Below are 10,000 nucleotides of genomic sequence, written 5' to 3'. Positions count from 1 at the left end.
TCGGAAGCTAAGCAGGGTCGGGCCTGGTTAGTACTTGGATGGGAGACCTCCTGGGAATACCAGGTGTTGTAAGCTTTATGTAGTTTACTACCCTAATGTTCTAACCATTCAAATAGCCCAATTTTGGCAGCAGATTTCGCTTACGGCCATACCACCTTGAGAACGCCCGAACACGTCTGATCTCGGAAGCTAAGCAGGGTCGGGCCTGGTTAGTACTTGGATGGGAGACCGCCTGGGAATACCAGGTGCTGTAAGCTTTATGTAGTTTACTACCCTAATGTTCTAACCATTCAAATAGCCCAATTTTGGCAGCAGATTTCGCTTACGGCCATACCACCTTGAGAACGCCCGAACTCGTCTGATCTCGGAAGCTAAGCAGGGTCGGGCTGGTTAGTACTTGGATGGGAGACCGCCTGGGAATACCAGGTGCTGTAAGCTTTATATAGTTTACTACCCTAATGTTCTAACCATTCAAATAGCCCAATTTTGGCAGCAGATTTAGCTTACGGCCATACCACCTTGAGAACGCCCGAACTCGTCTGATCTCGGAAGCTAAGCAGGGTCGGGCCTGGTTAGTACTTGGATGGGAGACCGCCTGGGAATACCAGGTGCTGTAAGCTTTATGTAGTTTACTACCCTAATGTTCTAACCATTCAAATAGCCCAATTTTGGCAGCAGATTTCGCTTACGGCCATACCACCTTGAGAACGCCCGAACACGTCTGATCTCGGAAGCTAAGCAGGGTCGGGCCTGGTTAGTACTTGGATGGGAGACCGCCTGGGAATACCAGGTGCTGTAAGCTTTATGTAGTTTACTACCCTAATGTTCTAACCATTCAAATAGCCCAATTTTGGCAGCAGATTTCGCTTACGGCCATACCACCTTGAGAACGCCCGAACTCGTCTGATCTCGGAAGCTAAGCAGGGTCGGGCCTGGTTAGTACTTGGATGGGAGACCGCCTGGGAATACCAGGTGCTGTAAGCTTTATGTAGTTTACTACCCTAATGTTCTAACCATTCAAATAGCCCAATTTTGGCAGCAGATTTCGCTTACGGCCATACCACCTTGAGAACGCCCGAACTCATCTGATCTCGGAAGCTAAGCAGGGTCGGGCCTGGTTAGTACTTGGATGGGAGACCGCCTGGGAATACCAGGTGCTGTAAGCTTTATGTAGTTTACTACCCTAATGTTCTAACCATTCAAATAGCCCAATTTTGGCAGGAGATTTCGCTTACGGCCATACCACCTTGAGAACGCTCGAACTCGTCTGATCTCGGAAGCTAAGCAGGGTCGGGCCTGGTTAGTACTTGGATGGGAGACCGCCTGGGAATACCAGGTGCTGTAAGCTTTATGTAGTTTACTACCCTAATGTTCTAACCATTCAAATAGCCCAATTTTGGCAGCAGATTTCGCTTACGGCCATACCACCTTGAGAACGCCCGAACTCGTCTGATCTCGGAAGCTAAGCAGGGTCGGGCCTGGTTAGTACTTGGATGGGAGACCGCCTGGGAATACCAGGTGCTGTAAGCTTTATGTAGTTTACTACCCTAATGTTCTAACCATTCAAATAGCCCAATTTTGGCAGCAGATTTCGCTTACGGCCATACCACCTTGAGAACGCCCGAACTCGTCTGATCTCGGAAGCTAAGCAGGGTCGGGCCTGGTTAGTACTTGGATGGGAGACCGCCTGGGAATACCAGGTGCTGTAAGCTTTATGTAGTTTACTACCCTAATGTTCTAACCATTCAAATAGCCCAATTTTGGCAGCAGATTTCGCTTACGGCCATACCACCTTGAGAACGCCCGAACTCGTCTGATCTCGGAAGCTAAGCAGGGTCGGGCCTGGTTAGTACTTGGATGGGAGACCGCCTGGGAATACCAGGTGCTGTAAGCTTTATGTAGTTTACTACCCTAATATTCTAACCATTCAAATAGCCCAATTTTGGCAGCAGATTTCGCTTAAGGCCATACCACCTTGAGAACGCCCGAACTCGTCTGATCTCGGAAGCTAAGCAGGGTCGGGCCTGGTTAGTACTTGGATGGGAGACCGCCTGGGAATACCAGGTGCTGTAAGCTTTATGTAGTTTACTACCCTAATGTTCTAACCATTCAAATAGCCCAATTTTGGCAGCAGATTTCGCTTACGGCCATACCACCTTGAAAACGCCCGAACTCGTCTGATCTCGGAAGCTAAGCTGGGTCGGGCCTGGTTAGTACTTGGATGGGAGACCGCCTGGGAATACCAGGTGCTGTAAGCTTTATGTAGTTTACTACCTTAATGTTCTAACCATTCAAATAGCCCAATTTTGGCAGCAGATTTCGCTTACGGCCATACCACCTTGAGAACGCCCGAACTCGTCTGATCTCGGAAGCTAAGCAGGGTCGGGCCTGGTTAGTACTTGGATGGGAGACCGCCTGGGAATACCAGGTGCTGTAAGCTTTATGTAGTTTACTACCCTAATGTTCTAACCATTCAAATAGCCCAATTTTGGCAGCAGATTTCGCTTACGGCCATACCACCTTGAGAACGCCCGAACTCGTCTGATCTCGGAAGCTAAGCAGGGTCGGGCCTGGTTAGTACTTGGATGGGAGACCGCCTGGGAATACCAGGTGCTGTAAGCTTTATATAGTTTACTACCCTAATGTTCTAACCATTCAAATAGCCCAATTTTGGCAGCAGATTTCGCTTACGGCCATACCACCTTGAGAACGCCCGAACTCGTCTGATCTCGGAAGCTAAGCAGGGTCGGGCCTGGTTAGTACTTGGATGGGAGACCGCCTGGGAATACCAGGTGCTGTAAGCTTTATGTAGTTTACTACCCTAATGTTCTAACCATTCAAATAGCCCAATTTTGGCAGCAGATTTCGCTTACGGCCATACCACATTGAAAACGCCCGAACTCGTCTGATCTCGGAAGCTAAGCAGGGTCGGGCCTGGTTAGTACTTGGATGGGAGACCGCCTGGGAATACCAGGTGCTGTAAGCTTTATTGTTTAAAAAAAAAAAAAAAGAGTCAATGAAATGTTTCAAAAATCCTAAATTGTCTTTTTTCCCCCTCAAAATTCCTGAAATAGTCTCTCAGTTTCTTCAGAAAGCCTGAAAGAGTCTCTTTTTTTTCTTCTTCAAATAGCCCAATTTTGGCAGCAGATTTCGCTTACGGCCATACCACCTTGAGAACGCCCGAACTCGTCTGATCTCGGAAGCTAAGCAGGGTCGGGCCTGGTTAGTACTTGGATGGGAGACCGCCTGGGAATACCAGGTGCTGTAAGCTTTATGTAGTTTACTACCCTAATGTTCTAACCATTCAAATAGCCCAATTTTGTCAGCAGATTTCGCTTACGGCCATACCACCTTGAGAACGCCCGAACACGTCTGATCTCGGAAGCTAAGCAGGGTCGGGCCTGGTTAGTACTTGGATGGGAGACCGCCTGGGAATACCAGGTGCTGTAAGCTTTATGTAGTTTACTACCGTAATGTTCTAACCATTCAAATAGCCCAATTTTGGCAGCAGATTTCGCTTACGGCCATACCACCTTGAGAACGCCCGAACTCGTCTGATCTCGGAAGCTAAGCAGGGTCGGGCCTGGTTAGTACTTGGATGGGAGACCGCCTGGGAATACCAGGTGCTGTAAGCTTTATGTAGTTTACTACCCTAATGTTCTAACCATTCAAATAGCCCAATTTTGGCAGCAGATTTCGCTTACGGCCATACCACCTTGAGAACGCCCGAACTCGTCTGATCTCGGAAGCTAAGCAGGGTCGGGCCTGGTTAGTACTTGGATGGGAGACCGCCTGGGAATACCAGGTGCTGTAAGCTTTATGTAGTTTACTACCCTAATGTTCTAACCATTCAAATAGCCCAATTTTGGCAGCAGATTTCGCTTACGGCCATACCACCTTGAGAACGCCCGAACTCGTCTGATCTCGGAAGCTAAGCAGGGTCGGGCCTGGTTAGTACTTGGATGGGAGACCGCCTGGGAATACCAGGTGCTGTAAGCTTAATATAGTTTACTACCCTAATGTTCTAACCATTCAAATAGCCCAATTTTGGCAGCAGATTTTGCTTACGGCCATACCACCTTGAGAACGCCCGAACACGTCTGATCTCGGAAGCTAAGCAGGGTCGGGCCTGGTTAGTACTTGGATGGGAGACCGCCTGGGAATACCAGGTGCTGTAAGCTTTATGTAGTTTACTACCCTAATGTTCTAACCATTCAAATAGCCCAATTTTGGCAGCAGATTTCGCTTACGGCCATACCACCTTGAGAACGCCCGAACTCGTCTGATCTCGGAAGCTAAGCAGGGTCGGGCCTGGTTAGTACTTGGATGGGAGACCGCCTGGGAATACCAGGTGCTGTAAGCTTTATGTAGTTTACTACCGTAATGTTCTAACCATTCAAATAGCCCAATTTTGGCAGCAGATTTCGCTTACGGCCATACCACCTTGAGAACGCCCGAACTCGTCTGATCTCGGAAGCTAAGCAGGGTCGGGCCTGGTTAGTACTTGGATGGGAGACCGCCTGGGAATACCAGGTGCTGTAAGCTTTATATAGTTTACTACCCTAATGTTCTAACCATTCAAATAGCCCAATTTTGGCAGCAGATTTCGCTTACGGCCATACCACCTTGAGAACGCCCGAACTCGTCTTATCTCGGAAGCTAAGCAGGGTCGGGCCTGGTTAGTACTTGGATGGGAGACCGCCTGGGAATACCAGGTGCTGTAAGCTTTATGTAGTTTACTACCCTAATGTTCTAACCATTCAAATAGCCCAATTTTGGCAGCAGATTTCGCTTACGGCCATACCACCTTGAAAACGCCCGAACTCGTCTGATCTCGAAAGCTAAGCAGGGTCGGGCCTGGTTAGTACTTGGATGGGAGACCGCCTGGGAATACCAGGTGCTGTAAGCTTTATTGTTTAAAAAAAAAAAAAAAAGAGTCAATGAAATGTTTCAAAAATCCTAAATTGTCTTTTTTCCCCCTCAAAATTCCTGAAATAGTCTCTCAGTTTCTTCAGAAAGCCTGAAAGAGTCTCTTTTTTTTCTTCTTCAAATAGCCCAATTTTGGCAGCAGATTTCGCTTACGGCCATACCACCTTGAGAACGCCCGAACTCGTCTGATCTCGGAAGCTAAGCAGGGTCGGGCCTGGTTAGTACTTGGATGGGAGACCGCCTGGGAATACCAGGTGCTGTAAGCTTTATGTAGTTTACTACCCTAATGTTCTAACCATTCAAATAGCCCAATTTTGGCAGCAGATTTCGCTTACGGCCATACCACCTTGAGAACGCCCGAACACGTCTGATCTCGGAAGCTAAGCAGGGTCGGGCCTGGTTAGTACTTGGATGGGAGACCGCCTGGGAATACCAGGTGCTGTAAGCTTTATGTAGTTTACTACCCTAATGTTCTAACCATTCAAATAGCCCAATTTTGGCAGCAGATTTCGCTTACGGCCATACCACCTTGAGAACGCCCGAACTCGTCTGATCTCGGAAGCTAAGCAGGGTCGGGCTGGTTAGTACTTGGATGGGAGACCGCCTGGGAATACCAGGTGCTGTAAGCTTTATATAGTTTACTACCCTAATGTTCTAACCATTCAAATAGCCCAATTTTGGCAGCAGATTTAGCTTACGGCCATACCACCTTGAGAACGCCCGAACTCGTCTGATCTCGGAAGCTAAGCAGGGTCGGGCCTGGTTAGTACTTGGATGGGAGACCGCCTGGGAATACCAGGTGCTGTAAGCTTTATGTAGTTTACTACCCTAATGTTCTAACCATTCAAATAGCCCAATTTTGGCAGCAGATTTCGCTTACGGCCATACCACCTTGAGAACGCCCGAACACGTCTGATCTCGGAAGCTAAGCAGGGTCGGGCCTGGTTAGTACTTGGATGGGAGACCGCCTGGGAATACCAGGTGCTGTAAGCTTTATGTAGTTTACTACCCTAATGTTCTAACCATTCAAATAGCCCAATTTTGGCAGCAGATTTCGCTTACGGCCATACCACCTTGAGAACGCCCGAACTCGTCTGATCTCGGAAGCTAAGCAGGGTCGGGCCTGGTTAGTACTTGGATGGGAGACCGCCTGGGAATACCAGGTGCTGTAAGCTTTATGTAGTTTACTACCCTAATGTTCTAACCATTCAAATAGCCCAATTTTGGCAGCAGATTTCGCTTACGGCCATACCACCTTGAGAACGCCCGAACTCGTCTGATCTCGGAAGCTAAGCAGGGTCGGGCCTGGTTAGTACTTGGATGGGAGACCGCCTGGGAATACCAGGTGCTGTAAGCTTTATGTAGTTTACTACCCTAATGTTCTAACCATTCAAATAGCCCAATTTTGGCAGCAGATTTCGCTTACGGCCATACCACCTTGAGAACGCCCGAACTCGTCTGATCTCGGAAGCTAAGCAGGGTCGGGCCTGGTTAGTACTTGGATGGGAGACCGCCTGGGAATACCAGGTGCTGTAAGCTTTATGTAGTTTACTACCCTAATGTTCTAACCATTCAAATAGCCCAATTTTGGCAGCAGATTTCGCTTACGGCCATACCACCTTGAGAACGCCCGAACTCGTCTGATCTCGGAAGCTAAGCAGGGTCGGGCCTGGTTAGTACTTGGATGGGAGACCGCCTGGGAATACCAGGTGCTGTAAGCTTTATGTAGTTTACTACCCTAATGTTCTAACCATTCAAATAGCCCAATTTTGGCAGCAGATTTCCCTTACGGCCATACCACCTTGAGAACGCCCGAACTCGTCTGATCTCGGAAGCTAAGCAGGGTCGGGCCTGGTTAGTACTTGGATGGGAGACCGCCTGGGAATACCAGGTGCTGTAAGCTTTATGTAGTTTACTACCCTAATGTTCTAACCATTCAAATAGCCCAATTTTGGCAGCAGATTTCGCTTACGGCCATACCACCTTGAAAACGCCCGAACTCGTCTGATCTCGGAAGCTAAGCTGGGTCGGGCCTGGTTAGTACTTGGATGGGAGACCGCCTGGGAATACCAGGTGCTGTAAGCTTTATGTAGTTTACTACCCTAATGTTCTAACCATTCAAATAGCCCAATTTTGGCAGCAGATTTCGCTTACGGCCATACCACCTTGAAAACGCCCGAACTCGTCTGATCTCGGAAGCTAAGCAGGGTCGGGCCTGGTTAGTACTTGGATGGGAGACCGCCTGGGAATACCAGGTGCTGTAAGCTTTATGTAGTTTACTACCTTAATGTTCTAACCATTCAAATAGCCCAATTTTGGCAGCAGATTTCGCTTACGGCCATACCACCTTGAGAACGCCCGAACTCGTCTGATCTCGGAAGCTAAGCAGGGTCGGGCCTGGTTAGTACTTGGATGGGAGACCGCCTGGGAATACCAGCTGTAAGCTTTATGAAGTTTACTACCCTAATGTTCTAACCATTCAAATAGCCCAATTTTGGCAGCAGATTTCGCTTACGGCCATACCACCTTGAGAACGCCCGAACTCGTCTGATCTCGGAAGCTAAGCAGGGTCGGGCCTGGTTAGTACTTGGATGGGAGACCGCCTGGGAATACCAGGTGCTGTAAGCTTTATATAGTTTACTACCCTAATGTTCTAACCATTCAAATAGCCCAATTTTGGCAGCAGATTTCGCTTACGGCCATACCACCTTGAGAACGCCCGAACTCGTCTGATCTCGGAAGCTAAGCAGGGTCGGGCCTGGTTAGTACTTGGATGGGAGACCGCCTGGGAATACCAGGTGCTGTAAGCTTTATGTAGTTTACTACCCTAATGTTCTAACCATTCAAATAGCCCAATTTTGGCAGCAGATTTCGCTTACGGCCATACCACATTGAAAACGCCCGAACTCGTCTGATCTCGGAAGCTAAGCAGGGTCGGGCCTGGTTAGTACTTGGATGGGAGACCGCCTGGGAATACCAGGTGCTGTAAGCTTTATTGTTTAAAAAAAAAAAAAAAAGAGTCAATGAAATGTTTCAAAAATCCTAAATTGTCTTTTTTCCCCCTCAAAATTCCTGAAATAGTCTCTCAGTTTCTTCAGAAAGCCTGAAAGAGTCTCTTTTTTTTCTTCTTCAAATAGCCCAATTTTGGCAGCAGATTTCGCTTACGGCCATACCACCTTGAGAACGCCCGAACTCGTCTGATCTCGGAAGCTAAGCAGGGTCGGGCCTGGTTAGTACTTGGATGGGAGACCGCCTGGGAATACCAGGTGCTGTAAGCTTAATATAGTTTACTACCCTAATGTTCTAACCATTCAAATAGCCCAATTTTGGCAGCAGATTTTGCTTACGGCCATACCACCTTGAGAACGCCCGAACACGTCTGATCTCGGAAGCTAAGCAGGGTCGGGCCTGGTTAGTACTTGGATGGGAGACCGCCTGGGAATACCAGGTGCTGTAAGCTTTATGTAGTTTACTACCCTAATGTTCTAACCATTCAAATAGCCCAATTTTGGCAGCAGATTTCGCTTACGGCCATACCACCTTGAGAACGCCCGAACTCGTCTGATCTCGGAAGCTAAGCAGGGTCGGGCCTGGTTAGTACTTGGATGGGAGACCGCCTGGGAATACCAGGTGCTGTAAGCTTTATGTAGTTTACTACCCTAATGTTCTAACCATTCAAATAGCCCAATTTTGGCAGCAGATTTCGCTTACGGCCATACCACCTTGAGAACGCCCGAACTCGTCTGATCTCGGAAGCTAAGCAGGGTCGGGCCTGGTTAGTACTTGGATGGGAGACCGCCTGGGAATACCAGGTGCTGTAAGCTTTATATAGTTTACTACCCTAATGTTCTAACCATTCAAATAGCCCAATTTTGGCAGCAGATTTCGCTTACGGCCATACCACCTTGAGAACGCCCGAACTCGTCTTATCTCGGAAGCTAAGCAGGGTCGGGCCTGGTTAGTACTTGGATGGGAGACCGCCTGGGAATACCAGGTGCTGTAAGCTTTATGTAGTTTACTACCCTAATGTTCTAACCATTCAAATAGCCCAATTTTGGCAGCAGATTTCGCTTACGGCCATACCACCTTGAAAACGCCCGAACTCGTCTGATCTCGGAAGCTAAGCAGGGTCGGGCCTGGTTAGTACTTGGATGGGAGACCGCCTGGGAATACCAGGTGCTGTAAGCTTTATATAGTTTACTACCCTAATGTTCTAACCATTCAAATAGCCCAATTTTGGCAGCAGATTTCGCTTACGGCCATACCACCTTGAGAACGCCCGAACTCGTCTGATCTCGGAAGCTAAGCAGGGTCGGGCCTGGTTAGTACTTGGATGGGAGACCGCCTGGGAATACCAGGTGCTGTAAGCTTTATGTAGTTTACTACCCTAATGTTCTAACCATTCAAATAGCCCAATTTTGGCAGCAGATTTCGCTTACGGCCATACCACCTTGAGAACGCCCGAACTCGTCTGATCTCGGAAGCTAAGCAGGGTCGGGCCTGGTTAGTACTTGGATGGGAGACCGCCTGGGAATACCAGGTGCTGTAAGCTTTATGTAGTTTACTACCCTAATGTTCTAACCATTCAAATAGCCCAATTTTGGCAGCAGATTTCGCTTACGGCCATACCACCTTGAGAACGCCCGAACTCGTCTGATCTCGGAAGCTAAGCAGGGTCGGGCCTGGTTAGTACTTGGATGGGAGACCGCCTGGGAATACCAGGTGCTGTAAGCTTTATGTAGTTTACTACCCTAATGTTCTAACCATTCAAATAGCCCAATTTTGGCAGCAGATTTCGCTTACGGCCATACCACCTTGAAAACGCCCGAACTCGTCTGATCTCGGAAGCTAAGCTGGGTCGGGCCTGGTTAGTACTTGGATGGGAGACCGCCTGGGAATACCAGGTGCTGTAAGCTTTATGTAGTTTACTACCCTAATGTTCTAACCATTCAAATAGCCCAATTTTGGCAGCAGATTTCGCTTACGGCCATACCACCTTGAAAACGCCCGAACTCGTCTGATCTCGGAAGCTAAGCAGGGTCGGGCCTGGTTAGTACTTGGATGGGAGACC

General features: G+C 48.4%; 53 non-coding genes and 1 pseudogene across 53 annotated transcripts in view; all 54 read left to right on the top strand.

Moving 5' to 3' along the window:
- LOC148986778 (5S ribosomal RNA) overlaps nt 1–75 on the top strand; it is a 119-nt gene extending 44 nt beyond the window's left edge. The window contains exon 1 of the ribosomal RNA XR_016161393.1: nt 1–75. This exon is cut by the window's left edge and continues 44 nt beyond it. This is a non-coding gene — a ribosomal RNA (5S ribosomal RNA).
- A 63-nt stretch (nt 76–138) lies between these two features.
- LOC148986777 (5S ribosomal RNA) lies at nt 139–257 on the top strand. The gene has a single exon (XR_016160518.1). It is a non-coding gene; the product is annotated as a 5S ribosomal RNA (ribosomal RNA).
- Nucleotides 258–320: 63 nt separating this feature from the next.
- LOC148986776 (5S ribosomal RNA) lies at nt 321–438 on the top strand. The gene has a single exon (XR_016163877.1). It is a non-coding gene; the product is annotated as a 5S ribosomal RNA (ribosomal RNA).
- A 63-nt stretch (nt 439–501) lies between these two features.
- LOC148986775 (5S ribosomal RNA) lies at nt 502–620 on the top strand. The gene has a single exon (XR_016166959.1). It is a non-coding gene; the product is annotated as a 5S ribosomal RNA (ribosomal RNA).
- A 63-nt stretch (nt 621–683) lies between these two features.
- Nucleotides 684–802, top strand: LOC148986774 (5S ribosomal RNA). The gene has a single exon (XR_016160517.1). It is a non-coding gene; the product is annotated as a 5S ribosomal RNA (ribosomal RNA).
- A 63-nt stretch (nt 803–865) lies between these two features.
- On the top strand, nt 866–984 carry LOC148986773 (5S ribosomal RNA). The gene has a single exon (XR_016166958.1). It is a non-coding gene; the product is annotated as a 5S ribosomal RNA (ribosomal RNA).
- Nucleotides 985–1,047: 63 nt separating this feature from the next.
- Nucleotides 1,048–1,166, top strand: LOC148986772 (5S ribosomal RNA). Its single transcript, XR_016166636.1, has one exon. It is a non-coding gene; the product is annotated as a 5S ribosomal RNA (ribosomal RNA).
- Nucleotides 1,167–1,229: 63 nt separating this feature from the next.
- On the top strand, nt 1,230–1,348 carry LOC148986771 (5S ribosomal RNA). The gene has a single exon (XR_016161867.1). It is a non-coding gene; the product is annotated as a 5S ribosomal RNA (ribosomal RNA).
- Nucleotides 1,349–1,411: 63 nt separating this feature from the next.
- On the top strand, nt 1,412–1,530 carry LOC148986770 (5S ribosomal RNA). The gene has a single exon (XR_016166957.1). It is a non-coding gene; the product is annotated as a 5S ribosomal RNA (ribosomal RNA).
- Nucleotides 1,531–1,593: 63 nt separating this feature from the next.
- Nucleotides 1,594–1,712, top strand: LOC148986769 (5S ribosomal RNA). The gene has a single exon (XR_016166956.1). It is a non-coding gene; the product is annotated as a 5S ribosomal RNA (ribosomal RNA).
- Nucleotides 1,713–1,775: 63 nt separating this feature from the next.
- LOC148986768 (5S ribosomal RNA) lies at nt 1,776–1,894 on the top strand. The gene has a single exon (XR_016166955.1). It is a non-coding gene; the product is annotated as a 5S ribosomal RNA (ribosomal RNA).
- A 63-nt stretch (nt 1,895–1,957) lies between these two features.
- On the top strand, nt 1,958–2,076 carry LOC148986767 (5S ribosomal RNA). The gene has a single exon (XR_016163446.1). It is a non-coding gene; the product is annotated as a 5S ribosomal RNA (ribosomal RNA).
- A 63-nt stretch (nt 2,077–2,139) lies between these two features.
- Nucleotides 2,140–2,258, top strand: LOC148986766 (5S ribosomal RNA). Its single transcript, XR_016160337.1, has one exon. It is a non-coding gene; the product is annotated as a 5S ribosomal RNA (ribosomal RNA).
- A 63-nt stretch (nt 2,259–2,321) lies between these two features.
- LOC148986765 (5S ribosomal RNA) lies at nt 2,322–2,440 on the top strand. The gene has a single exon (XR_016166954.1). It is a non-coding gene; the product is annotated as a 5S ribosomal RNA (ribosomal RNA).
- A 63-nt stretch (nt 2,441–2,503) lies between these two features.
- On the top strand, nt 2,504–2,622 carry LOC148986764 (5S ribosomal RNA). Its single transcript, XR_016166953.1, has one exon. It is a non-coding gene; the product is annotated as a 5S ribosomal RNA (ribosomal RNA).
- Nucleotides 2,623–2,685: 63 nt separating this feature from the next.
- LOC148986763 (5S ribosomal RNA) lies at nt 2,686–2,804 on the top strand. Its single transcript, XR_016166952.1, has one exon. It is a non-coding gene; the product is annotated as a 5S ribosomal RNA (ribosomal RNA).
- A 63-nt stretch (nt 2,805–2,867) lies between these two features.
- Nucleotides 2,868–2,986, top strand: LOC148986762 (5S ribosomal RNA). The gene has a single exon (XR_016161202.1). It is a non-coding gene; the product is annotated as a 5S ribosomal RNA (ribosomal RNA).
- Nucleotides 2,987–3,152: 166 nt separating this feature from the next.
- Nucleotides 3,153–3,271, top strand: LOC148986761 (5S ribosomal RNA). The gene has a single exon (XR_016166951.1). It is a non-coding gene; the product is annotated as a 5S ribosomal RNA (ribosomal RNA).
- A 63-nt stretch (nt 3,272–3,334) lies between these two features.
- LOC148986760 (5S ribosomal RNA) lies at nt 3,335–3,453 on the top strand. Its single transcript, XR_016160516.1, has one exon. It is a non-coding gene; the product is annotated as a 5S ribosomal RNA (ribosomal RNA).
- A 63-nt stretch (nt 3,454–3,516) lies between these two features.
- LOC148986759 (5S ribosomal RNA) lies at nt 3,517–3,635 on the top strand. The gene has a single exon (XR_016166950.1). It is a non-coding gene; the product is annotated as a 5S ribosomal RNA (ribosomal RNA).
- A 63-nt stretch (nt 3,636–3,698) lies between these two features.
- On the top strand, nt 3,699–3,817 carry LOC148986758 (5S ribosomal RNA). The gene has a single exon (XR_016166948.1). It is a non-coding gene; the product is annotated as a 5S ribosomal RNA (ribosomal RNA).
- A 63-nt stretch (nt 3,818–3,880) lies between these two features.
- On the top strand, nt 3,881–3,999 carry LOC148986757 (5S ribosomal RNA). The gene has a single exon (XR_016166947.1). It is a non-coding gene; the product is annotated as a 5S ribosomal RNA (ribosomal RNA).
- A 63-nt stretch (nt 4,000–4,062) lies between these two features.
- Nucleotides 4,063–4,181, top strand: LOC148986756 (5S ribosomal RNA). Its single transcript, XR_016160515.1, has one exon. It is a non-coding gene; the product is annotated as a 5S ribosomal RNA (ribosomal RNA).
- Nucleotides 4,182–4,244: 63 nt separating this feature from the next.
- On the top strand, nt 4,245–4,363 carry LOC148986755 (5S ribosomal RNA). The gene has a single exon (XR_016166946.1). It is a non-coding gene; the product is annotated as a 5S ribosomal RNA (ribosomal RNA).
- A 63-nt stretch (nt 4,364–4,426) lies between these two features.
- LOC148986754 (5S ribosomal RNA) lies at nt 4,427–4,545 on the top strand. Its single transcript, XR_016166945.1, has one exon. It is a non-coding gene; the product is annotated as a 5S ribosomal RNA (ribosomal RNA).
- A 63-nt stretch (nt 4,546–4,608) lies between these two features.
- Nucleotides 4,609–4,727, top strand: LOC148986753 (5S ribosomal RNA). Its single transcript, XR_016163750.1, has one exon. It is a non-coding gene; the product is annotated as a 5S ribosomal RNA (ribosomal RNA).
- Nucleotides 4,728–4,790: 63 nt separating this feature from the next.
- Nucleotides 4,791–4,909, top strand: LOC148986752 (5S ribosomal RNA). The gene has a single exon (XR_016161302.1). It is a non-coding gene; the product is annotated as a 5S ribosomal RNA (ribosomal RNA).
- A 167-nt stretch (nt 4,910–5,076) lies between these two features.
- On the top strand, nt 5,077–5,195 carry LOC148986751 (5S ribosomal RNA). Its single transcript, XR_016166944.1, has one exon. It is a non-coding gene; the product is annotated as a 5S ribosomal RNA (ribosomal RNA).
- Nucleotides 5,196–5,258: 63 nt separating this feature from the next.
- LOC148986750 (5S ribosomal RNA) lies at nt 5,259–5,377 on the top strand. The gene has a single exon (XR_016160514.1). It is a non-coding gene; the product is annotated as a 5S ribosomal RNA (ribosomal RNA).
- Nucleotides 5,378–5,440: 63 nt separating this feature from the next.
- On the top strand, nt 5,441–5,558 carry LOC148986749 (5S ribosomal RNA). Its single transcript, XR_016163875.1, has one exon. It is a non-coding gene; the product is annotated as a 5S ribosomal RNA (ribosomal RNA).
- A 63-nt stretch (nt 5,559–5,621) lies between these two features.
- LOC148986748 (5S ribosomal RNA) lies at nt 5,622–5,740 on the top strand. Its single transcript, XR_016166943.1, has one exon. It is a non-coding gene; the product is annotated as a 5S ribosomal RNA (ribosomal RNA).
- A 63-nt stretch (nt 5,741–5,803) lies between these two features.
- On the top strand, nt 5,804–5,922 carry LOC148986747 (5S ribosomal RNA). Its single transcript, XR_016160513.1, has one exon. It is a non-coding gene; the product is annotated as a 5S ribosomal RNA (ribosomal RNA).
- Nucleotides 5,923–5,985: 63 nt separating this feature from the next.
- Nucleotides 5,986–6,104, top strand: LOC148986746 (5S ribosomal RNA). Its single transcript, XR_016166942.1, has one exon. It is a non-coding gene; the product is annotated as a 5S ribosomal RNA (ribosomal RNA).
- Nucleotides 6,105–6,167: 63 nt separating this feature from the next.
- Nucleotides 6,168–6,286, top strand: LOC148986745 (5S ribosomal RNA). Its single transcript, XR_016166941.1, has one exon. It is a non-coding gene; the product is annotated as a 5S ribosomal RNA (ribosomal RNA).
- Nucleotides 6,287–6,349: 63 nt separating this feature from the next.
- LOC148986744 (5S ribosomal RNA) lies at nt 6,350–6,468 on the top strand. Its single transcript, XR_016166940.1, has one exon. It is a non-coding gene; the product is annotated as a 5S ribosomal RNA (ribosomal RNA).
- Nucleotides 6,469–6,531: 63 nt separating this feature from the next.
- On the top strand, nt 6,532–6,650 carry LOC148986743 (5S ribosomal RNA). The gene has a single exon (XR_016166939.1). It is a non-coding gene; the product is annotated as a 5S ribosomal RNA (ribosomal RNA).
- A 63-nt stretch (nt 6,651–6,713) lies between these two features.
- LOC148986742 (5S ribosomal RNA) lies at nt 6,714–6,832 on the top strand. The gene has a single exon (XR_016162320.1). It is a non-coding gene; the product is annotated as a 5S ribosomal RNA (ribosomal RNA).
- Nucleotides 6,833–6,895: 63 nt separating this feature from the next.
- Nucleotides 6,896–7,014, top strand: LOC148986741 (5S ribosomal RNA). The gene has a single exon (XR_016160336.1). It is a non-coding gene; the product is annotated as a 5S ribosomal RNA (ribosomal RNA).
- A 63-nt stretch (nt 7,015–7,077) lies between these two features.
- Nucleotides 7,078–7,196, top strand: LOC148986740 (5S ribosomal RNA). Its single transcript, XR_016166045.1, has one exon. It is a non-coding gene; the product is annotated as a 5S ribosomal RNA (ribosomal RNA).
- Nucleotides 7,197–7,259: 63 nt separating this feature from the next.
- Nucleotides 7,260–7,375, top strand: LOC148986739 (5S ribosomal RNA; annotated as a pseudogene).
- A 63-nt stretch (nt 7,376–7,438) lies between these two features.
- On the top strand, nt 7,439–7,557 carry LOC148986738 (5S ribosomal RNA). Its single transcript, XR_016166937.1, has one exon. It is a non-coding gene; the product is annotated as a 5S ribosomal RNA (ribosomal RNA).
- A 63-nt stretch (nt 7,558–7,620) lies between these two features.
- On the top strand, nt 7,621–7,739 carry LOC148986737 (5S ribosomal RNA). Its single transcript, XR_016166936.1, has one exon. It is a non-coding gene; the product is annotated as a 5S ribosomal RNA (ribosomal RNA).
- A 63-nt stretch (nt 7,740–7,802) lies between these two features.
- On the top strand, nt 7,803–7,921 carry LOC148986736 (5S ribosomal RNA). Its single transcript, XR_016161200.1, has one exon. It is a non-coding gene; the product is annotated as a 5S ribosomal RNA (ribosomal RNA).
- A 167-nt stretch (nt 7,922–8,088) lies between these two features.
- On the top strand, nt 8,089–8,207 carry LOC148986735 (5S ribosomal RNA). Its single transcript, XR_016166935.1, has one exon. It is a non-coding gene; the product is annotated as a 5S ribosomal RNA (ribosomal RNA).
- A 63-nt stretch (nt 8,208–8,270) lies between these two features.
- On the top strand, nt 8,271–8,389 carry LOC148986734 (5S ribosomal RNA). Its single transcript, XR_016160512.1, has one exon. It is a non-coding gene; the product is annotated as a 5S ribosomal RNA (ribosomal RNA).
- A 63-nt stretch (nt 8,390–8,452) lies between these two features.
- On the top strand, nt 8,453–8,571 carry LOC148986733 (5S ribosomal RNA). Its single transcript, XR_016166934.1, has one exon. It is a non-coding gene; the product is annotated as a 5S ribosomal RNA (ribosomal RNA).
- Nucleotides 8,572–8,634: 63 nt separating this feature from the next.
- On the top strand, nt 8,635–8,753 carry LOC148986732 (5S ribosomal RNA). The gene has a single exon (XR_016166933.1). It is a non-coding gene; the product is annotated as a 5S ribosomal RNA (ribosomal RNA).
- Nucleotides 8,754–8,816: 63 nt separating this feature from the next.
- LOC148986731 (5S ribosomal RNA) lies at nt 8,817–8,935 on the top strand. The gene has a single exon (XR_016163749.1). It is a non-coding gene; the product is annotated as a 5S ribosomal RNA (ribosomal RNA).
- Nucleotides 8,936–8,998: 63 nt separating this feature from the next.
- LOC148986730 (5S ribosomal RNA) lies at nt 8,999–9,117 on the top strand. Its single transcript, XR_016166034.1, has one exon. It is a non-coding gene; the product is annotated as a 5S ribosomal RNA (ribosomal RNA).
- Nucleotides 9,118–9,180: 63 nt separating this feature from the next.
- On the top strand, nt 9,181–9,299 carry LOC148986729 (5S ribosomal RNA). The gene has a single exon (XR_016166932.1). It is a non-coding gene; the product is annotated as a 5S ribosomal RNA (ribosomal RNA).
- A 63-nt stretch (nt 9,300–9,362) lies between these two features.
- Nucleotides 9,363–9,481, top strand: LOC148986728 (5S ribosomal RNA). Its single transcript, XR_016166931.1, has one exon. It is a non-coding gene; the product is annotated as a 5S ribosomal RNA (ribosomal RNA).
- Nucleotides 9,482–9,544: 63 nt separating this feature from the next.
- LOC148986727 (5S ribosomal RNA) lies at nt 9,545–9,663 on the top strand. Its single transcript, XR_016166929.1, has one exon. It is a non-coding gene; the product is annotated as a 5S ribosomal RNA (ribosomal RNA).
- Nucleotides 9,664–9,726: 63 nt separating this feature from the next.
- On the top strand, nt 9,727–9,845 carry LOC148986726 (5S ribosomal RNA). The gene has a single exon (XR_016160335.1). It is a non-coding gene; the product is annotated as a 5S ribosomal RNA (ribosomal RNA).
- Nucleotides 9,846–9,908: 63 nt separating this feature from the next.
- Nucleotides 9,909–10,000, top strand: part of LOC148986725 (5S ribosomal RNA) — a 119-nt gene continuing 27 nt past the window's right edge. Inside the window, exon 1 of the ribosomal RNA XR_016160257.1 lies at nt 9,909–10,000. This exon is cut by the window's right edge and continues 27 nt beyond it. This is a non-coding gene — a ribosomal RNA (5S ribosomal RNA).

The sequence above is a fragment of the Pimephales promelas genome, chromosome 3 (assembly GCF_988280905.1).
Source record: "Pimephales promelas chromosome 3, fPimPro1.hap1.1, whole genome shotgun sequence".
NCBI classification, from domain to species: Eukaryota; Metazoa; Chordata; class Actinopteri; order Cypriniformes; family Leuciscidae; genus Pimephales; species Pimephales promelas.
Note: the sequence above shows the minus strand (reverse complement) of the source record. Positions and strands in the feature narration are given on the sequence as shown.